Raw genomic sequence first — 25,365 nt, forward strand, 5'->3', positions numbered from 1 at the left:
CAATGAGGAGAGTGAGTGAAACTGAGCTACTGAGTTGCCATGTTGTTGCTGACAATCAACCTTTAGCGTAATATGGTCTGGGTATAAAAAGCTATCATACAGCAGCAAGGCTGGTGATTGGCTTGCATACAGTTTGGCAGTAAAGATTGCCGTGAGATTGATGACAGCATTCTGCTCTAAGACTATAACGCTGTGGGAAAGGGTGGTGGCAGAGGAGAGGCTGGTCTGCCATCATTGTAGCTTGGGTGTTGCTTAACAGCATCTTTGTTCTTTTGCTGACAAAATGTTCATAATAAATTAGTACCAATACCTATGAAAGTGGCTACTTTTTATTATATTATTCCTGTGTTTCAAATATATTTGGAAAGACTTTAAAAATATAGTTCCAAGAAATTTAAGACATGGGAATTTATAATCTTGGCCGCAATCTAAAAGTTTTTTTGCACCTAAATTGAAGAATTGCTGACATGTCTTTCTTTTATTTGGAAAATCTGTGGCGTCTGAAAACTCATAACTTGCCTGCTCCTTGGTATCACAAGTCTTGTGATGCAAAGGAGCAGGCAATGTAAACTGTATCAAATTGTAGATTGTGTTGTATTGTTATCAAAAAAATACGTAAAAATTCATTGCTAATAATTGTTTGCAGATATCATACTCTCATTAAAAACATTATGAAGATAGTGTTATAAGGAAGTCCTGATTGCGTATAAAAACGCTTTATAATGTACACGAGGCTAAACGTAAGCAAGTTTTAAAAACACCTTACTGTACACTGAAATGCACGTAACTAAGAGTTATCCTCTTTTGTAAGCGTGACAATCTGGGAGATAACTAACGATTCTCAGGTGTACTCGCAATGATCTCCCAACATTGATAGCTCTCGATACTATACGATACAGAGCTAGAGTTTTGAAGATTATAATGCGCGATTGTTGCTCATGCTACGGAGAAAACGACGGCATATTTTAGGGCTTGGAAATTTCCTTTTCAACCACTCCTCAGAAACGTTTAGGTATCAGAGCGAAACACAAGGCGAAACTGATGGATTTTGAACTTGGAGTGGGAAATGACGGAAGAATCAACGATAGCGTCTTTCATTTTAGTGAAAAGACAGTGAGACTTGGTAAGAATTTAACGTTTAGGAATATTTCGACAACTGGCGTTTTGTTGTATCCGTACAGAAATCTTATGTTCCTGTTAAAGTTTCTTTTTAGTTTACTCTAAACGTGCACCATTGTTGATGCGGTCATATTCTCATGTTGGACACAATCCTTTGGGTTGAAATCTTTCCATAATAAATATATTTTAGTCTGGGCACCGGATACTAGCAAACCTTTCAATGAACATTATAATAATATCGTTTTTCATATTGATAATAATAGTCTAATAGATAGATGGACATTTACTCTTATGCTTTGTCAACTGTGCTTTTGACACTAGAGCGTTACGTTTTAATGTGTCGGACTAGGCTTGTTGGCAGTTCAATACAACTATCCAGTTTTTGTTAATAAAAACAGGCCGTCTACATTAGTAGGCTATAGCTGGTTCTTGAACAGTAGAGTAGGGAGTCTCTCGTGATAGATAAATTTAATTTTTTTACGTATATCCATTAGTACAATCAATTAATTCGAATTCTAGTCCAATTGCCAAGTCAAATTTTTAGCTTTTCCTATCTCATGTATTTACAGTTTAATCTGTTCAACTTCATCCCGTACTTAGTTGCTTATATACATAGCATATCCTATCTACTACTCATATCATATAGCTACTCATTTAAGTTTCATTTAGCTTTGTTCTTTTCTATAATTCGTGAGATCGGCAGAATTCTATTTTCTCATGCTAACCTTGATAAATATTATATATCCAAACAAACAACTGAATTCACTAAAATTGATGTAAATCATAAGTGTCTTATTAAAGGTTTTTATTGAATCACCAAGCTGCTAATTATTTGAGATTTAAATATTTTATAAATCTCTGTGAGGATACCAGTGAAACCTGGATTAGCACTAATACTACTGACTTGAGATGCCGAAGCCTATATTCTCACCAACGTAAGTAAAAGTCCATAATGTAGTTTTAAAGTAAAGTGAAAACTGTAAGTAAATGCAACTCATGCCAACTGGTTGATTACCCAGTGGCAGGGACATAATTGAAATTTATCAACTGGCAACATTATACATAGTGGATGGAAGAGAACTAGTGCATACATCCAGATATGCCAAGATCGACAACATAAACCAATGTCACCACTATTGGGAATATTCCAGATATTGGTATGCTACAAGCAAGAATGAGGGAGGAAGTTGTCGTAATGGAGGATAATTTAAACAAAATAAAATATTGATCCTCACAACAATTTAGTTAACACCAACGCATTCAAATGAAACAAAATCGTATATAAGTTCTCAACAATAATTCAACAAAATGTTGATTGACCAGCTTGAATGTCAGAGTCTGACAAGCAAAAGTGATAGTAGGAATGAAAGATCCCTGAAAACACCGACAGTGCAGATAACAGTACACAAATGTATATCATCGCAGGAGACAATAGATAGTTTGGCAAAAAAAACAACAGAAACACAAAGGCATATAAGAACATAGAATAGCACCATAAAACAATAACTATGAGAAGATGACATATGCTGAAACGCCAGCTAGCTATACACAAACCTAGCTTTTTTGAAATACCATGTTTATTAATTTAATAAATAAAAAACTAGTTTAATAAATTATTGCTTTATGTATTCTATGAACTTGCATTATAAGATCATTCATTAGTTTGAACAGTATATGGTTAAGCGACGACTGTTAAAACACCTTGAAAATATTTTTATTTTATTGCAATAACTATACAAGTAATTGAGTAAAAGGCTAAATATGTCAATCAATGAATTTTATAATTTACTTAGTCATAGTCAGACGTGTAAAATGTGCTTTGTTAAAATTGCTAAATCCATTACGATTGGGAATACTAGCATCCAGGGCAGCACGACTCAACCAGAGTGATTTCATATTTCAGTATGTTTGAAGCAATGAAGTCACATGCAGGTGCTAGGTAGTGATCACATACTAAACATGCGTATGAGAAGTTTTGAAAAAATACCAAATATGGACAAACGATGAAGTGGTAAAAGAGAGGCATAGGTGGGCGGAGACCCCATTAATCATGAGCTAACAAGAGACCAGGAAAATCTCAAAAAACTATACACTTACATAAAAGAACGAAAGCTACAGTTCATCCCGAATAGTTTTCTGGTCAGACAGTTAAAAAGCACGGAGGTACTTTGATTCATCTTATCGAAATCTTCACCATGAGATAGCAAACATAATGATAGCAAAACTGTGCATGCTCTAATCTATGACTAAATTTTCACTAAATCATTAATGACGGTCCCTGAAATATAATATGAAACATTGAGTGAATGTGGATGATAAGACATTTAGAAAACAAAAAATGTAATTATTTTTTAACATTACAGTAATACTTCAACTTACGAGTGCTCTAACGCACGAGAAACTTGAGATACGAGCCAGCTTTTAAGCAAGTTTTAGCACTAACATGCGAGCAATGTTTGAGATATGAGCACGTGAGTCAGTTGCAAAGTATGCCAGAGGTGTTTTATGAGAACAGCATCACTCTGTATTTTTCAACTACTCAGGTTATACTTTTGTACCGTATTTTCAGTGCAGAATTATGTGAATTAAAAGTACGGTGCATAGACCGAAAGTTTTCCAGTAAAATGAAAGATAATGGAAAGAAAAAGCAAATGATGACAATTGATATTAAACGGAAAATTATTGTAAAATATGCGAAATGTGTTTGCGTGATTGATGTAGCTCAGCAATATGACAGAAATACATCTACAATTATCAAACCGAAGGGTTATATTCAGGGCATTTAGTTTGCAAAAGGACTAACCATAGTTTCTAAACGACGCAGCGATCTTCACGACCGCTGATGGAGAGACTGCTCAGGCATTGGATAAAAGATAAACAATTGGCCGGTGACAGCGTAACTGAAACGATGTTTCAATAAAGGCGAAAAGGCCGGTGGTTAAAAGGCGAAAAGGCCTATGTGAAAAGGCCGGTGCTATCTATAAAAATTATAAAAATAGACTTTCGGACAAGTTGGCTAGTGGTCGTGCATTAACCCTTTGTGACGACACCAGTGTTCGTCTTAATTGCAACACGTTGAAAGGGCGACAAAGGCAAACGTCCTTAGATAAGTTTATCTTAAAACGGCCGGCTAGTCGTGAAAGCGAAACAAAGGAAAAATTAGCTAACCAGCGAGAAACTTCCAACTATGAAGGCCGAAGAAATTTTAATTACGAAAAATGAAAGTTTGCTTTTAGGTTTGCTTTTAAGTTTGTTTTTTAAGACTTTGATAAAATCCAAATTTATCAAATTCAACTGTTGTAATGAAGAATAACACTTATATCTCCCTCCCTGGCAAATGCTAGCGTTAGCTGCTACTGTATGTATTTAATTTTACATTTTAATTAATCACATTTCCTTGCATTGTTTTTTTATTTGTTGCTTTTTGAAAGCATGTGGTAAGTTAGGATAATAACCAACATGTTCTTTCTGTTACAATATTTTGTTTTGAGTGTTTTATTTGCATTTTTTAGAGTATAGAAACCAATTAATATACATTTAGTTGTTCTATATATAAATAAATTGCACCAACATGCGAGTAAATTGACATACGAGCTCAGTCTCGGAACGCATTAAGCTCGTAAGTTGAAGTATGACTGTACTTTGCACGTTCTGTATGTGCTGTCCTATCCTACTCTAGATTTTGGTTTCTGAAACATTTGATACGTTTACCTTTGTTTTGCTGAACTAAAACAGCCAGTTGAATAATCTCTTGTCAGCGTTTGGAGTAATGTAATAATGAACCTATTGAATTACAATTTTATAAGAGTTACCACTGCAAGCCAACGTTGCAGCTGAATCTTATGATCACGGGAACATGTTAATAAATTCATCATCAAGAACTGTTTGTGTTGCAAGTAGTTGTCAATCAATTAGCTACATGTATTTAATTTTGAACTTAACTACATTAATAACCATGCATAATTTGGATATATAGTTCATTGAGCTTGATAATGGTTTGATTTTGGAATTTAATAAAAGCTACATGTTATAGCTGTATGTTTGTGATAGCGGTGTTTATTATAGCTATTACATGCGGTATATGTAGTGAAGATAAGTGTGTGAAGTACATTTTATTAAAAGAATGATTATTCCAAAAATTGACACAGTACATACAATTTTGTGCAATGTCAATTATAGCATATACATGCAACAATACTGTTTTAGGAACATGAAATTCCAAAAATTAAACCTAATCACTAGATTTTTAAGTACCAAAATTAAAATTTAATACACAAAAACCGTTGACCTTTTACTGAATTTTTTGTGATACTATCATTTAGGCCAAATGTTTATTTACTATTTGATTAATCTCAACTAAAACTTTGCAAATCATCATAATCTAAAATGAAACTGAAACACAAATGTAGTATTTTATTGCAAGCAGGTTTTAGTGTAAGCATTACTTTATCCATTATCATATTATTACTATAAATTACCCATATTTGGCATAAGGACCATTGTACTAAGAAATTCATGCTTGCTGGTTTTGTACGCTAAGCCCATTTTGTTTTTCTTGGCTTATTTTGTCTTTTCAACATTTGTTTCTTTTTGTGTCATTTTTACATTAATTATCCCTACATTGACTACCCAACCTCTTTATTGCTATTGAATAATGGGAAGTACACATCTTACATTTTCAATCCTGTGTGATGTCCATTTTTTATGACCATGTGAAGTGCATTTTGTTCAATTTTCACGTTCGGTTGTGATCTTCCAAGCAGGATGATACCATCTAACCTCTTTATGACTGAGACTCTTTTTATACATTTTCGATGTCTATATGTCCATTAACTTACCACAACATTATCAGACCGATTGTTATTATTTGCATTCACTTTGCTCTTAAAGGGAAATTGTAGAATCATTCTACTGTACTTCAAAAGTATAATTGCATCAAGTGTGCGAACAACTGCTCATTTCAGAAATATAAATCATTGCTAATACACCTTTTGCATATCCATTTCTCACTACAATTTAATGTCATATTGCTGCCAAATGTCCTCGTAACAGTAATTCTTTCAGAATCTTTGGAGCCCTTTAAAGATAATGTAGCTTCAGTGGTTCCTTTAATTGCCTGGCACAAGGGTTATCGTTTCAGTGATATTTTATCGACTTCACTTCCTTGTAAACCATCTCCTTTAAACCTTGCAGTCACTTTTTAATGATATTTCATTCATTGCAATAATATAATTGAGCTGAGCAGCTTTACAACCTGCAACTTAGGATGCCCTACAGTAGAAGCGTGACAGTTTACATTATAAACAACCAGTTGTTTACCATGTAAAATTATTCGCCACTGACAGTATGTATAGCTGAAATTACTAGTCTCTGATAATCGTTATTTTGACCAAAAAAGAGTATTGACAAAACTTGAACTAGAAAAGATTGATATAATATTGATAAATAACTACGGGTCCTGGAACAAACAGAAGAACCATCGGCTGTATTTTCTTAGCCATGGCATAAGATATCTGTCACTTCACGGCCATTACAGTCCGACATTATGGTAACCGGAATAGCTCACTCATTAAACTACTTTACTTTTTAAGACTGGCATACTTGTAGCTGCTATCTCATCTGGCACAAAAAACTAATGGAGCGCATCAAATTCGTGCACCTAAGGCTGTTTAGTCTCCAAACACATACTAATAAAAATTTTCCTTCCTTCTCCATTAAAACATCAGTCTAAAGATTTAGTTCATCTTATGTATAGATGCAACTGGGCCAGCGCAATGAAAAGGGGCTACTCAGCTTCCTGTGAAAGAGCCTAGTTGTCATATTATGGGAGAAATAGTGCACATCGGATTAAGAGGCTAACTGGCATCTGTCGAGAAAGCAGTGTTGATATTTTTGAGGGATTCTAGTTGAAGTATAATGAGAAAACCTAGTTGACGTACGATGGGAGATCTTGGTTGGATGAAATTGAAATCTGAAATTGAAATATGGCTAAATGTAAACCAAGGTGCAAAATACCTAGCATGTGTCATCACTTTTTATTTCTCGTAAGTTTCACAATTAATGTTAAATTACACTGGTTCTAATATAAACAGGAGATGAGCATGACATTTTGTATAATGCATCTGCCAAAGCTGCAGTGTTACAAAACATATTTTTGGTCTCAATTCTGCTCTCACATAGAAGATGAATTAACATCCATGTACCAGTTGAATAAAAGTTACCTTGCCTTTCTATGATATTATTTAAATATATTATGCTTTCTTTAAACCCTTTGTACTGTTTTGTGTAACCGATAAAAAACACAAATTTTGACAACTATGCATTAAGATTCGTCCACAGCCATAAGCAGTAGCTCTAAATGGTGCAACACTTTTAACTCACACCTGATATACTTTAGATAAGACGTGATTTATTAAACACATCAAACACTATATTAATGCAGAGTCACTGGAATTAACCGACCACGATATAACACTAAGCACTATAAATGGAGATTTATTTTTCATTTAGCTAGGTTTTACGAAGTTATTTTTTGTAGGTATAAGCTTGGTCTGTGTTCTGCTCTTTGAACAAAATGATATTGCCTCCGTTTTTCTGTTGATTGAAACCAAAAGTTAAAGTTGTCATATGCATCTATGGCTAATGTCAGCTCAAATCTTTACATTATGTTGTGTGGTAAACTGTGCCTCCAGTCTTGTTTCTTGTGAACTTCAGTTCACCTTGAGTTCTAATACATAAACATATCTTACACAGTCTGCATCACATTGAAGGACTCGGAGTATCTGGTTATAGAGTTCTAAGCTGGATATTTTGTCCATTGTCGGTTGGCTACTCAATTGTTTATTGTTACTTAATAAATATCTATGCATGTTGCTAAAAGTACAGAGACTTAGTCCACAGTGCATGCACCATACCTCTTTCGTTTGTATGTTAATCTGATCTTTATATGATATATATTTTCTAGGATTTCTCCGAAAGGTCTATGCAATCCTGTCTGTTCAGCTGTTGCTGACTGCTGCCATAGTTGCTGGATTTATCACATTGTAAGTGTCTCAATATCACAGTCATTAATCTATACAGTAGCCTCCATAACTCTAGCTCGTTTACTTCCTGTAACGTAAATTCTAGATAACGTAAGAATTTGTGTGAAGTTTTTGCTTTGTACTACATAAAAAATTCCATATAAGTAAAGTGTTATGTTGGGTGAGTTCTCAAATTCGTTCTGAATGTTAATCTATCTCGCTGCGCATGCAAAAGCTATATCAATTATATATATAACTTTTGCGACATTCCAGTTCATCGTGATAGATCGTCAGATGTGTCAACAAAACACAATAAGGTAGCTGTGCAATTGTTCACCAATACAAAAGCGATCAATTGGTGCAGGTGTTACAGCGTCGGTCTACCAATTTGAATGTCACGAGTTGGAGTATCGTCGAACGTTCTCTTTAATGCTAACCTTGAGCTCTGGAAACAGATAGACGACGATCAGGCGGTACCGGTTTTTTACAGTAAAAATATTTTGTTGCTTTGTTTTATTGTAGACGTATAAATATTGCTTATTAGTTTTACTTTGCAGAATAGACCTTGCTGTTTTAGAAAAATAAGCAAATCATTGCAAAGGAATGACGAAGATGTGCGCTCCCGATCAACTTACTGTAAAATTACCGCGAGCGTGTTCTATAAAATCAGTGAGATTCAGCAGAAAAAGGAGAAAAGTTCTCAATGCAAACCAATAATACTACAGCTACGGTGCAGCCAACAAATTAAAAAAACTTAGGTCAAGTTTTTTCTTTTTACATGACCAATGGGTGGCTTCGGAAAGATCTTGGAATGGATTAGGCAATTTAAATGCATTTTTCCGTTCTTATAACGTAAAATCCCCATAACGTAAATGTTCCAGGAACGGCGTATTTGCGTTGTAGGAGCACTTACTGTATGTATAAATCTCTGTGTTTGCCGTTCGCGTGTCCAGTTATGGCGATAAAGTTTTAGGAATGAAAAATCAGCTTCGCACTGGATTTTAATGGGCCATAACGTTGAATAATACTGCACATCATAATTATAGGCTATTACACCTGCCAATCTTTAATGCTGATTGGTTAGAATACTCGTGCTTCAGCTAGCACGCTTAAAGGGCATCATGCAATCTTTTTTCTCATCATTGGTTTAAGTTAGAATAATGGCTCTTACTATAGTAAGATTAACTAGCATAAGTGACTTAGATTCATTAGGCAAAGAAAGTTAGCCAATTAAGAATAAATTTTTTATGCAAAAACCTTTTTATTACCCGAGCAACCCAGGGCATTCAGCTAGCCTCTTAAATAGTAAAAGCTGTTCCCATCTGTTTCTCTGAAGCCATGGCTGGAGATTTGAAAAATCTTGCATTATTGGATTCAAACTCGTGACTTCACCGCCTGGCACGCTGCCACTTCTGCCAAACGTTCACCTTTGATTGTTTTAGAATTGTTGAACACATTTTTAATATCTGTGCTTTGTTGGCGCATCCGACACCTTTCGCAGCACAACAGATTGCCAGGGTATAGTTGTAATAAAATAAATCATGTCTTTCCCTTTTAGTGAACGTTGGAATTTGCTTTATAAAATTGACTGTTCATGAGTCTTTGATGAAATTGAAAACTAACATGATTTGTCCAGGGTTGGTTGCTCAGTTTGTGTTATCGATTATTGTCATAGTTCAATGTTGTGTACTTTCTCTTGGGGATGATGGTTGTTGATTCTCATTAGCCAGTTTAATAACGGCTGGTCTTCTTTTAGAATCTATTTCACAAATCATTATAAATATATGCGTTGCTTGACTATATGCCTCAACTTGCTTTTTCTCGCAAAATCCAAAAACCTTGTTATTTTTTTAAACTACCAGAAATCTTGTTTTCGATTGTAATCGCAAATGAAAAAGGAGTGGATGTCAACAAAAATGCCTCACTGACTAAAGCGCACACCATTTTCTTTCTCACATACTTGATACACTTGCTCTCGCTCCATTGGGCATGACAGGTGATCAGCATGCCCAAACATTATCCACAAAATGTTTCTTTTCACCCAGCGTGTTAAGCAGCTGAGTTGCCCCTCACCCCTAATGGTCTCTGTAACTACAACAGATACCTCACTAAACATGTATAATTACCTTTTAAAACGTTTTGGTTATGGTTGGAATTCTGTTGCAATGATCAAATGTGGTTGTTGACTGAGTTATACGGTTGTACGTAGTGTTTATTTATTCTGTACAATCATGTTAGGGTTCCGCAACAGACTCTTATAAGTTTTTAGTTTTATGAACTTTTTGCCAATAACATGCAATCGTAGTTCTAATACTGAAACGTGCGATGCATACATCAGTGAATATATTGAGTTGTATTTTACCTAAGTAAGCTTGTTCTGCGTTTGAACAAAATGGTATGTCTCTACCTTTATGGAGTGAAAGCTAAAGTCAAAGTTTACACGTATCTATGGCCACTATTAGGTTCAACTCTTGGCATTATGTTGTATAGTAAACTGCTGTCTACCGTTCTCGTTTTTGTGGACGTTGGTTGACTTCCAGTTCTATCACAATCTTCAGAGCAAGTAGCTAAATATTCCACTGCATTGTTACAATCGATTTATTAAGGAGACTAATATTTTTGTTGTTTCAGCCATTTCAGTACCCAACACAGGGCTGTCAGAGGTTTGCAATTTTTATGTGGTTTGTTTGGTGGCCATGGAAAAAAAAGGCTGACTACAACAAACAAACTATTCGGTATAGTTTCGACAGCATTCAGATTTGCTGTTGATTTATTTTAGGCCTGGAGTGAAGGAATATGTGGGAAGTCCAGAGGGATCCTGGGTAACCGGTATTTCAAGGTGAGCATGTCAAGTGACCCAAAGATGTTTCTGAGTTTTACGATTTTAAAATTTGAGGATGGGCACACTAGATGCTGGAGTGCATGGATTCTCATGCCATACAATCATGCTCGCAATGCTGCTGGTCAATATATATTAATTTTACTTTTTAGCTGCATAACAGAATGTTAAGTTGATGTAACGGTGAAGTAATTCATGAGAGTATTACCAGTATGTGCTCTATCTGTTAGTGTTTGAGTTGATGGACAACAGCTTGCGTATGCGCTCTTTCCGTGACATAACCTTACCGTAACGCCTCTATTGGAACACCAGGCCGCTCTATTTTTCAAACCTTCTCCTATAGTGCCGGTCAAATGGAGGTGGTGTTCAAATAGAGGTCGGCATTGTATTTTTTGAACAGCTCGTCAGAATTTTTGGGAAAAATTTAATTTGTTTATTTATGGATGAAGCGAATATCACTTATTTTTTGCCCTCTTCTTTGAGCGGAGCAGCATTAACTGTTTTAGATACATGAAATCTTCTAACCTACATCCAACTTTTCGTAGATCTCTAAATGAATATGCATTGGGAAGCTGAGAAATATCTCTACCAGTTGATATCTATTGCTTACAATTAACTTACGATGATTTTATAGCCTGTGTCCTGCTTTGCAATTTGTTGGAGCTTCCAATTTTTTATTTTCTTTTAAAAAGATATATATATATGTATATATATGTATGTATATGTATATATATGTATGTATATGCATCTCAAAGTTTGTGTGTCTAGCTGTAGTAGGTATTAAAATTTTGGAATGAGAAGCTCAGTTGGCGCTGGATTTGAACTCGCGAAGATTGCGACTGCAAGCTTCAAACCACGCATTTAAGCTCTGAGCTACACAGTCCTTGTATTCTATCACTCTTATGATATACCGTATAGGCCCACCCTTTTTTTGGTTGCACATGCTAAATGACGTATGAATTGATACATGTATCGTGCCTACTCATTACGATGCCCCTGTTATAAAATATTGTTTCGTCTAACTCAGTGAAACACGATGCTTTTCCGTCCTTGCATACTTGGGTGAATTTGTTTTTCACCCAATTTATATACATTTTTCACCCATTTATATACATATGTATATATATATGTGCATATAAATATATATACATACATGTACATAAATATATATTTATGTGTATATATTTATATATATATACATGTATATTTATATACGTATATATATGTTTATATATATGTATCTATATATAAATACTCTATATATATTTATATATATGCATGTATATATGCACATTTATATGTATGTATATACATGCATATATGTATATATTATATGTACGTGTATATATATATGTGTATATATGTATGCTCCTTCGATTGAATTTGGTGTAACCAAGACCTTCAGGTCAGGATCTTTCATATTAGATCTTACGTCCTGGTATTTTAAGTTTGAATGCATCTCATCTGTTTTAGTTTTGGAGTTATTGCCTTTCTTCTCGCGATGGCCTGCTTTGAAAAGCCAAGGAGATCATGGCCAACAAACATTATCTGCCTGATGGGTTTTGTAAGTAATTTAATGCTTACTAGTATTTTCACTCTTTCAGTAGCCTTAGATTCATAGCTTGTGTCGAACTTTCTTGTTGGATCTCTTTAATAAGTCTGCTGTATGATGCCATTGTAGAATGTAAATTGCATGCTCATACTTACGGTTTACTTACTTTTAGACAGTCTTTGAGTCTGTCCTCGTTGGAGCAGTTGCTTGGTGAGTTGACTTCTTTACCCATCAGCATCACTACCTGTTGAACTTGCCACTTTTTGTCTTAATTTTCTGTATGTCACATCACGTTGCTTGCGTGCCACTTGTGACTCTATCTTGGACATATTCAGACGAGCATCGATTGCTAAAACAGCTCAATGCTAATGTCTTCATCTCTGCGCTTGCTTTTTAGTTCATACGCTTGGCTTTTCTTGTGTTTGTTGTCTGTTTGTTATTTGCTATAATCGCTAATGTTTTAGCTTCTTTGTCTGCTCATTTGAAACTTTGTTTTTGCCCTGCCCGAGTTGTCTGTGAATCTATCACAATCAAGCAGTTTATAACCCAAAGGGGTGACCACACAAGCGAACACTCTGCTCTTTTCCTCGTATGTGTTTTGCTTCTGAAGGGCATCACATGACCTAATATGTCGGTGCTTGCTCTGAACATGTTTTTGCTATGAGTGTGTCATTGACCGATTCTGTTAGCAGTGAGCCCATTTTCGTATTTTAGAGAACTATGGTTGAGGACAAATAAGCCCATCTTTGTGATAATTCATTTCCCGACAAAATCAAAAAGAATGATTGCAATTATGCGTCAATGACTAAACTAATATGTAGATTCAGCACTGACAGGACAAAAAATTGCGATTTCTTTTAAAAATCACTGAGAAAGTCACTGGTCTGTGTGCTCAACATGTGTAGGCGGGAGAGCATAAGCATGCCGCCTCTTGCTGAGTATCAGACTGCCAAAACGAGTGAGACCATTGCTTAATGAAACTTTTATATCTTTTGCATTTATAGATATAGATATTTCGCGTTTGTCATTAAACCAATTTTAATTGTGCTCTTGACAGTATTAAAAAGCAATGTAATGCTTTTATCATGGCCTATCTGCTTTCTGTATGTCAATGTGAGAGCCAAACGGTGTATATTAGCGGCTAGAATGGACTGCAATATTTTTCCTTACAAGCTTTCACAACAGTTATGATTCACATGTTTTCACATTTCAACCAACATTGAATTGTGAAATGGGAAGGAAAATTTCTATTGTTTAGCCTATGAAAGGTTGTAAACTCGAAGTTAGTTATGCAGCTCTGTTTACTTAACTGTCTCTGCGTAATCTTTCCCTGTGTGTGACTGAGCTAGTTGTAGGTGCAGTATCTCAGCAGCTAGTGGTTAGTCATGAATTTTGTATAATGTTTATAGGGTTGTGAGCTAGTTATTTACAATTATTACCGGAGACCTTCATAGTCTGTTAGATTGTTTCACTTTGTGGAAGCTCATAGTCCTCGTTGTCTGCCCTAACAGAAAACTCCACATTTTCACAAAAAACCAAAAGCTAAGTTTGCTGCTTGTAGCCGATATGAGCCTATGATGGTATTGGCTGCAGCGGGGCTAACAGCAGTGGTTACATTTGGACTTACCCTCTACGCTCTACAGACCAAGGTACAAAAAGGTTTCTTGTCATGCTTCGTTAGCTAGGTCATTCTGTGGGCTTTCACGGATTAAATTTGTTACATAAAAATATGGTTTCAGGCCACAGCGCTTCTTGATGCTTTGTGCATAGAAGTGCGCACTTCAAATGCTGGAAATATTGCCTGGTGGGATGTACATGTATAAGACATGCAATGACAGAGAACTAAAAGTTTCGTGGTATGCCTTATTGGCTAGCCATTTTGCAGCGTTTGATGGATTGAAATTTGTACCTGAAGGCCAATTTAGCAATAATTTTGTATTTTAATACTTCTGCCAACATCAATGTTACCATAAGATATGTTGTTAGTGTGAGCTTTTCCTGATACAAGCATAATCTTGGTGCAGACGTTAAATTCAAATAAGAAGTCTAACTAATAAATTAGTTATTGATTTGTTCTTCAACTGACGCTACCGACTTCGTCTCAAGAATTAACTTTATACTTATTATAAATGTGCGCCACCTCAGACATCACATACTTCATTTGCCATTTTCTATATAATGTACATATCATCTGGCTTGTTTCAGTTTCAATATCGTCTAGGTTTTTGGTTTTTAACGCAACCAAAAGCTAAAGGCTTTGCGTAATTTATTTATGAAGGAATAATTGCACATGTAATCGGCGAAGTCTATAGAATAGTGTACAAACATAGTGTACATACATCACCATCAACTTGGTGTACATACTTAGTGTACATACATCACCATCAACTTAGTGTACATACATCACCATCAACTTAGTGTACATGCATCACCATCAACTTAGTGTACATGCATCACCATCAACTTAGTGTACATATATCACCATCAACTTAGTGTACATACATCACCATCAACTTGGTGTACATACTTAGTGTACATACATCACCATCAACTTAGTGTACATACATCACCATCAACTTAGTGTACATGCATCACCATCAACTTAGTGTACATACATCACCATCAACTTAGTGTACATACATCACCATCAACTTAGTGTACATGCATCACCATCAACTTAGTGTACATATATCACCATCAACTTAGTGTACATACATCACCAGCAACTTAGTGTACATACATCACCATCAACTTGGTGTACATACTTAGTGTACATACATCACCATCAACTTAGTGTACATACATCACCATCAACTTAGTGTACATGCATCACCATCAACTTAGTGTACATACATCACCATCAACTTAGTGTACATACATCACCATCAACTTAGTGTACATACATCACCATCAACTTAGTGTACATGCATCACCATCAACTTAGTGTACATACATCACCATCAACTTAGTGTACATACATCACCATCAACTTAGTGTACATGCATCACCAGCAACTTAGTGTACATGCATCACCAGCAACTTAGTGTACATGCATCACCATCAACTTAGTGTACATGCATCACCAGCAACTTAGTGTACATACATCACCAGCAACTTAGTGTACATACATCACCATCAACTTAGTGTACATACATCATCATCAACTTAGTGTACATACATCACCATCAACTTAGTGTACATGCATCACCAGCAACTTAGTGTACATGCATCACCAGCAACTTAGTGTACATATATCACCATCAACTTAGTGTACATGCATCACCATCAACTTAGTGTACATATATCACCATCAACTTAGTGTACATACATCACCATCAACTTAGTGTACATACATCACCAGCAACTTAGTGTACATACATCACCAGCAACTTAGTGTACATACATCACCATCAACTTAGTGTACATGCATCACCATCAACTTAGTGTACATGCATCACCAGCAACTTAGTGTACATGCATCACCAGCAACTTAGTGTACATGCATCACCAGCAACTTAGTGTACATATATCACCATCAACTTAGTGTACATGCATCACCAGCAACTTAGTGTACATGCATCACCATCAACTTAGTGTACATGCATCACCAGCAACTTAGTGTACATATATCACCATCAACTTAGTGTACATACATCACCATCAACTTAGTGTACATACATCACCATCAACTTAGTGTACATACATCACCATCAACTTAGTGTACATACATCACCAGCAACTTAGTGTACATACATCACCAGCAACTTAGTGTACATACATCACCAGCAACTTAGTGTACATACATCACCATCAACTTAGTGTACATACATCACCATCAACTTAGTGTACATACATCACCATCAACTTAGTGTACATACATCACCAGCAACTTAGTGTACATATATCACCAGCAACTTAGTGTACATACATCACCATCAACTTAGTGTACATACATCACCAGCAACTTAGTGTACATACATCACCAGCAACTTAGTGTACATACATCACCATCAACTTAGTGTACATACATCACCATCAACTTAGTGTACATACATCACCAGCAACTTAGTGTACATACATCACCATCAACTTAGTGTACATGCATCACCAGCAACTTAGTGTACATATATCACCATCAACTTAGTGTACATACATCATCATCAATTTAGTGTACATACATCACCATCAACTTAGTGTACATACATCACCAGCAACTTAGTGTACATATATCACCAGCAACTTAGTGTACATATATCACCATCAACTTAGTGTACATACATCACCAGCAACTTAGTGTACATATATCACCATCAACTTAGTGTACATATATCACCATCAACTTAGTGTACATGCATCACCATCAACTTAGTGTACATACATCACCATCAACTTAGTGTACATACATCACCATCAACTTAGTGTACATGCATCACCAGCAACTTAGTGTACATGCATCACCAGCAACTTAGTGTACATACATCACCATCAACTTAGTGTACATACATCACCAGCAACTTAGTGTACATACATCACCATCAACTTGGTGTACATACTTAGTGTACATGCATCACCATCAACTTAGTGTACATACATCACCAGCAACTTAGTGTACATACATCACCAGCAACTTAGTGTACATACATCACCATCAACTTAGTGTACATGCATCACCATCAACTTAGTGTACATACATCACCATCAACTTAGTGTACATACATCACCATCAACTTAGTGTACATACATCATCATCAATTTAGTGTGCATAAGTCTTCAGAAATTAGAGAGACAGAAGAAGCAATGAACACCTAATACATCATCCCTTAGCTGATACTATCTATAATACACCATCCCTTAGCTGATACTATCTATAATACGCCATCCCTTAGCTGATACTATCTATAATACACCATCCCTTAGCCTATACTATCTATTATACACTATCCCTTAGCTTATACTATCGATTGTCCGCCATCCCTTAGCCTATACTATCTATAATACACCATCCCTTAGAATATACTATCTATTATACACTATCCCTTAGCTTATACTATCGATTGTACGCCATCCCTTAGCTTATACTATCTATAATACACCATCCCTTAGTCTATACTATATATTATACACCATCCCTTAGCTTATACTATCTATAATACACCATCCCTTAGTCTATACTATATATTATACACCATCCCTTAGCCTATACTATCTATTATACACCATCCCTTAGTCTATACTATCTATTATGCACTATCCCTTAGCCTATACTATCTATTATACACCATCCCTTAGCTTATATTATCTATTATACACCATCTCTATTAGTGCACTGTTCATTTGAGCATCTGGTTGGTTAGTTTACTCTATGATAAGTTTTTGAGATACTTTCAGGTGTAGTTTTGAGGGGTAGTTTTTTATGAATAGAACATCAAAATTACCCATATTTACAAAAAAGTCTGCCTTTGTAAGAATACACATTTTAACTTGTATTAAATTAGCCAAGTCTGCCTGTCATGCCTCAGTCCGACTGCGTATTAATCTTACCCGTACATTGATTGTCTCTTATTGTATGTAGGTAGCACTATAGTTATAGTCGTCGTATTAATCGCTCTAATTCTACCTTTTTCTCCTTGCAGTATGACTTCACCATGCTTGGAGGGATTCTATTTGTGGCTCTGTTTGCATTACTCGGATTCTCGTTTCTTTCCCTTCTCTTTCCCTCCGAGGTTTGTTCATATTTCATTTATTCTCACTGCAAGTATTCTACCAGCAATCGGAACTCTGAACAGAGGGCTTACTGTTAATGGACTTAGAAGTCACGTTAGAAGTCACGTTAGAAGTTACTTATTTCTTATCTAATTAGTTTTCAATTCATGGACATTCGTTTATTGAATATGCAAACTAGTTACATTTAAATCAGCTTTGCGGATACTAGATTGTCTCGTACCTGAGGTTAACCAGTGTTTATGTTAGGAATTGTTTTCACCATATTAGATCGTAAAAATAAACTATTAACAGTAATTTTACCCATACTTATTGCGTTTAGTATGGCTCATTGGCAAGCTGACGGTATTAAGTATTGTTCCAAAAGTACGTCCAAATAATAATTTTGTAGACATTTATCAAAACTCACTATTTTGAGAAGCTCAGCATTTCTCCACTAACTTTTTATTAGAGCTATTTTGATCGAAAGATGTATGGTGACAAAGTTTATTGTCTATACCAAATACTACCAGTTCTTAGCAATAGTACCAATCTTCATTAGCGTGCAAAGTAATTAAACCAGCTGGTCACCTTAAAACAGTCACGTTAACGGTTAACCTCATCTTAACGGTTCATGTGAACAATTAGCTGAATGCACGGCGTTGCACGAGTAATGAAAATGTTTTTGCACAGAAAATTGGTTTTTTATTAACATGCACAACATTTACTATTATAACTTTTAAATGAAGGTGTTTGTTTATTTCTGTGTTTGTCTGGCCAATGCATAAGTCAAATATTTGAAGGCTCGAAGCGTAGCTAAAACAAATTATTGAAAAACATCTTTTTACTTATGCTACAAATTTGTACAAGATATATAACAGCTTATAAACAGTGACAGTTGTTGTAGTTGCCATTGGCTAAGTTTCTTACCTAATGAATTTTAGTAACTTAAGCTAGTAACTTAAGCTAGTAACTTAAGCTAGTCTAAATCTTTACTATAATAAGAGCTGTTATTATAACTTGAGTCAGTGTTAGGAAAAAATATTGTGGCATGATCTCTCGCAGAATCATGATCTTCAAGCGTACTAGCTGAAGCGTGAAGTGTGTTATTTTAACCAATCGGCATTAAAGATTGGCAGTTGTAACAAGTATGTGAAAAAATTGTACAATAGTATGGCAAGAACAGCGTAGCATGCTGTTCAACACGCTATTCTAGATGAAAAGTTACATTTATTTTCATTCCCTGTTGTTATCGAAATAGGGTGATTACGTTGTCTTGTTTTGATAATCACAGCACATTACCGCGGCATACAGTCACTTACTATTAATGGTGAACTTGCACCAAATTTTAGTAAAGTTTTTTAGAAAGTTATGTTATTTTTCTATCATTTGCCATTGTTTTTAATGTTTGATATAATCTGACTGCTATGATGTCTTATGATTAAAATTGACAGTACTTGATCGCGGTTAAAACGCTCCGATCAAGCGAAAGTGTGATTATGTCGTCTATAGTTGCAGAACAACCGACAAAATGTAGACACGTATTGCTGCAATTAATAGAATAACAGAATAGAGACCCGTAAGGCTGCAACTTAAACCTGATAGCCAACATCAACAATACCAAAGATAGCAGCTGTTGTTGTCAGTTCGCACATATTTTGCTTATTGTTTGAATTGCAATCGAATTTTGTCGATTTTAATCTGGAAACATCATGGCACTCAGATCACCTCAAACATCAAAAACAATTGCGAAGTATAGAAACATACGGATACCTGTTGATAAAATCTACTGAAAATGTGGGCAATTTATCTATACATTACTCATCATAGGTATCATTGCCAGCTAATTATCATCTATGATTACAGTTGCTATGGAATCGGTTGTTATGGTTGCAGTTGCTATGGGATTGTCTTGTATGGTTATGGTTGCTATATAATCATGTACTTTGGCTACCGTTGCTATGGAATCATGATATATGTTTACAGATGCTATTAAATCATTTTTTATACTTGCAACTATAAAATTATCTCATATAGTTGCAGTCGCTATGGAATCATCTTCTATGGTTCCCGTTGCTATAAAACCATCTTATATGTTTACAATATAGTTTTATTGGAATCAGATCCTATGGTTTCTGTTGCGATGGGATCACTTTTTATCATTACTGTTCATTAAGATTGCTGTAGAATCATATACTGTGGCTACCCTCGCTATGGAATCGTCTTCTCTCTATAAAATGAGGTTTGGTATCATTTGTAGATGATACGGTTTGGTATATCAGCTGGGGGAGCAGTCTTGTTTGGCTTCTATCTTGTGTTTGACACACAGATGATGCTCGGAGGTCGACATAAGTATGCCATATCTCCTGAGGAATACATATTCGCTGCCCTCAACCTTTACCTTGATATTGTTAACCTCTTTCTCTACATTCTTTCTATCCTCAATGACAGCAGACGAAAATAGACTCGCATGGTTTGCTTAGCTTAAAACTAAGCAGCAAGCGCATGCATTCCTCATGTTCAGTTTCTTTGCTACGAAGCTGTTACGCTTTGTGTACTTATTTTCGTTCCTGTATGAAGTCAAGTGGTTAGCAAACTACCTAATATCTATGTAATGTCCACTGTTTTCTTTTGTGCGGTTGTATATTTATAGGAAGAGTCTATTTTTAGTATGCAATGTTTAACCTTGAGCCGAAAAGAGCTGTTACTTTTTACTTTTTGGTGTTCATCTCACTCTCCGTTTCCTGTGGTCGTGGGTTAATAATTATTTTTTAGAAAGCTGCAATATGTAACGTGATATATAATACAAACTTAATTGAAGATTTTGCTTCGGTTAGACATGCGCTATTGTAGAAAACATGCCTATAAGCGAAATGAAAAAAGCTTTTTTCATTCCCACATCCTTAATATAATAAGCTAGATTATTTTTTGACATTTATGTTAAAATTAGATAATAAAAAATTCTTGATAACTTTTTATGGTGTACTTTCATTGCTGTTTGTCATTACAGTTTTCAATTTCAAGTATGAAAAGTACTGGAGTTGAGTATCTCCCTAGTATCTCTGATTGCTTTAGCTTATTAAAAATGATGGCAGCACTGATGTCATAAAATTTGCATTTAGCACAAAAAATGTCTTTTCTGAACATGTGGTGCCAACCAATCACATCGAACATTTTCAGACAATGCATCCAAAACATTTTCCACACATTTTGGGCAAAATTTGTACACATACATGCCTACATACATGTATATGCGTACACATGTACTCATGCCATATGGTTGCAAGGGAGATAATAATGTGCATGGCAGGGACTAAAGGCAATTCTGTACTGTAGCACAGTAACATAATAAAGGAACATCGTTAGAAATTGATGAAAAATGAGATAAAAATACCACAAAACAACTCCTTGTAAGTTTTATGATATGTACGTATATATGCGAAAAGGAAACATGATTAGCTAAAAATCGCTACAAATCTGTTTTACGCAACTCTTTAGGTAAGGAGTGGCGAATCTTTTAGTAGTTTCACGAAACAGATTTATAGGGAATTTTAGCTATGTTTCATTCTGCTTGTATTAGCTTACTCCACGGAAATTATTTTTTCCCCATAGAATTCTCTCTAGTTAACAATATATTTACTTTTACCATATACAGTCAAACATGGATAACTCGAACTTCACGGGACCGAGCGAAAGTGTTCGAGTTATCAGAGCGTTCAAGTTATCAGAGCACTGTCACAAGTCCATGTATTTATTTATTTATTAGTAGATACATGCACTTATACAAACTATAATAGAGATCAAAAGCATAAGTGGCTTGTTTCAAATTAAATGCTTCTAATGTAAAGTTTAAAACTTTTTTATCAAAAAGTATAGGAGATTTTTTTTATCACTTGAGATTGTTTTGTTGTTTGAGGTGATGTTATTGCCAGGACGTTTTTTAGATTAAAATTGGCAAAACTTGATCGTTGTTGAAATGCTCAAAAGAAAAGACATCTTTTTCTTTTGAGCGTTTTAACCGAGATCAATTTTGCCGATTTTTCTTGAAGTTTATGCGAAGGTCACCTCACTTTCCATGCTTCCGAAAGGCGATCGCTAAGCGGATGTTTGGTAAAAATCAAAATTCACCGAACTTTTAGAAAAGTCATTGACAAAAAATATTTTGCCGACGGTGGTAATAACAACGCCTATGATTTATGAAAAGTTGAGGTTTACCTCTATGACTTGGAATAAAGTGATTTTCTAAAGCGATAACAACCGTCTCGGTAGCCGTGTGGCAAAAAACTGTTTGAGTTAACAGAGTTGAGGTCAAGTTATCTAAAGCAATTTATCATTACGTGGGAACGGACCAAAGAAACCGTTCGAGTTAACCATGTGTTTGAGCTATCCGTGGGCAAGTTATCCATGTTTTGACTGTATATATTATATAAGGTGAAGGTGATGAGGTTAAGATTGCGGTGAGCTACTTGTTAAGTCAATCTAAATATTTCATACTGAAGACATTCAAAAGATAATATAGTATATACAATATAATATAGATATAATATATATACAGTGCTTCCTCGGGTTACAATGACCCTGTTATACAATTTTTTTCACCCTACGATGTAGAACACGATGATTTTTAGCCCTGTTCATAGGAAACATTTTCCGCCATACGATATCAACAAAAACTGGTCGAAATTCAAATTTGGCAGTCGATGTGCTGACTACATCGACATAACAAAAATGGCAATTTGCTATTCGCCGAAATCGCTCTCGCAGCACTTGAAAAAGATGTGATGCTTGATCTCTATCAGTTCAGCGTTATTCGTTTTTAGTTATTGTGAAAACGAAGCCAGAAACAAGGGATCAAATTTTAGCCATTGAAAATGTTGAAGTTCCATAAAATAGTTGAAAATACATACTACAACTTAGCTTTAAGTATGTGTTCAATAAGCCAAATTTATTCAAGTTAAATTCAACGTTTATATTATACGTCTGCCTTGAAGGTACGAACTCCCTACGGTACGTAAACATTGTAACGTTACATTTTATTGCAGAGCTTAACCACTACATACACTAAAGTTACTGTAGGTAACTATAGTTACTATATTTAATGTATTATTTTGTTACTAATTTCTAATATGTACAATACGTACATAAAAATTTGATGGTTTTTATCAGAGGGTGTTTGCATTAGATATTTACTATGGGTTTCTATACCCTTCTGTACGAAATTTGCGACTTACGATGTCAACCCTATAACTCATTAAAATCGTAAAGCGAGGGTCCAGTGTATTTTGTATTCAGCTTATATTATATATATATATTATAATTATAGTTAATATTTTATCATTTTATATTCATTATTATATATATAATGTATCTTCCCGATATTATTAAATATATATTTATTTATATTGGGAATATATCACATATATATAATATCAGAAAGGCTTAGGCATCTTGCACATGCGCTGCTGTCCTTTGATGTACAATCACCTACTGATGCTGTCATCTCATCATTGTCAGCACGCTTCTCACACGCATTCTATTATGTCATGCTGACTAATGCATTGTAAGTTTACGAAAAAAATAGAAAAGGTAATTAAATTGGTTGAAAAGTTGAAAAATGAATTGGCTTAAACCAGCTGTATATAAGTATAAGAATAGCCCAGATGCTGCCGTGACCAGATGGAAGGATGTATTTGAGGTAATTGGAACACTGATGAGGTAATTGAGCAGTTTGAGACTGAGCAACCAAAATAGAAATGGGAATACACACAAATCATAATGGTGAGTTTACACAGGGACGATTTATTAGCATTGCTTCTATGCCAAACAAGTATGTTTGGTGTGAAACCTAAACGGTTATAAAAATTGCTTTGTCCCCCCTCGCCGACGCAAGATTTTTGAAATGCTGCATACTATTTTTGTCCGTCTTAGACAGCAGTCGTTGATGGAGTAGGAGTACAACATGAAATTGACCAATCACATCTCGCAATGTTAATAGCGCTGGAAATAAAAGCAAATGGAATGAATATCGGTTGGTTGGCAATATGAATTATTTTTTTAACAAAGCCTTATTTGCTTTTGTCAGCATTGTTCAGTGAAATAAAATCAAACAAATTATAGCAATTCAGTCAATATACTGCCTTTCATTATTTCATTCAAGTTCCTCCATATTCTAAAGAACTAAGCAGAACAGGCTCTCTTTGCAAGCACTAGGAGTGGAGCTATCACATCCATTTTTGCGTCAGAGTTCACAATCTACAAACATGGAAGGGGTGAGGTCACCTTCCCTTACTAATAAGGCTTAAGGTCTCCTTGTTTGACATGCTGAGACTCCTCCAACCACAAGTTAGCGATCTACTTGGTAGGACCCCTCTTCAGCGATTTTGTAGATATGCTCTTGCTAATTTAATGATGACTTCAGTAAATGAATAGATGGTGCAATCTAGTCATGGTTGAATATGAGAATTGTAGATGATGCTAAACCTTTTAAAACATTGTACAAAAGTAGGCTTCTCCATGCTGTGTCTAGACTTTTCAACTTATTTGAAGCTACAATAAGTGGTCGCAGGCGTGTAAGTCAGCAATCCTAAGACACGTTGAAAGAGAAAACCTTTCATACATGTGCAGATAAGATCTTAACATGCTACTTAAAGGTTGACTCTCAACAAAATTCACATTACAGTTATTTGGTATCAAAGGTTCACCATGTCTTACTCCGCTGTGTTGTATGTGAAAAATATGTGGAAATGTGATTACAAGCTCTTAAAAGCTCAAAAACAAACAGTTAATCGCAGCCACACGAGACCGCCGTAGGTTGGAATCCCTTTATTTCGATAACATACTCAACTCAGAAGTGATTATTGTTTTGACACGTGATGATATCACGGGAATTGAAAGGCCAATAAAAGGCTCAATATAAAACGTCTCCTAGCACTAGTTTATGACGAACACTGGGTTTTACCGAAAAAGTCCTTATCAAATAGCTTTGTGATAGCTGCTCGCTACTTTACAGTTTCGTTTCAGCTTGGTCTAATCATCTAGTCGTAATCTGATCACGTGGCCCATACTTCCTGCCGAATGGCGCAAAAAATTTCTGCAGTACTTTTTGACTAACACAGGTGACCAGTCGGCTCATG

At 35.3% G+C, this 25,365-nt stretch overlaps 1 pseudogene; it reads left to right on the forward strand.

The window, feature by feature from the left end:
• Positions 1-952: 952 nt before the first annotated feature.
• LOC137406057 (protein lifeguard 2-like) lies at positions 953-21,208 on the forward strand (annotated as a pseudogene).
• The last annotated feature ends 4,157 nt before the right edge of the window (positions 21,209-25,365 follow it).

This window comes from Watersipora subatra, chromosome 10 (assembly GCF_963576615.1).
Source record: "Watersipora subatra chromosome 10, tzWatSuba1.1, whole genome shotgun sequence".
NCBI classification, from domain to species: Eukaryota; Metazoa; Bryozoa; class Gymnolaemata; order Cheilostomatida; family Watersiporidae; genus Watersipora; species Watersipora subatra.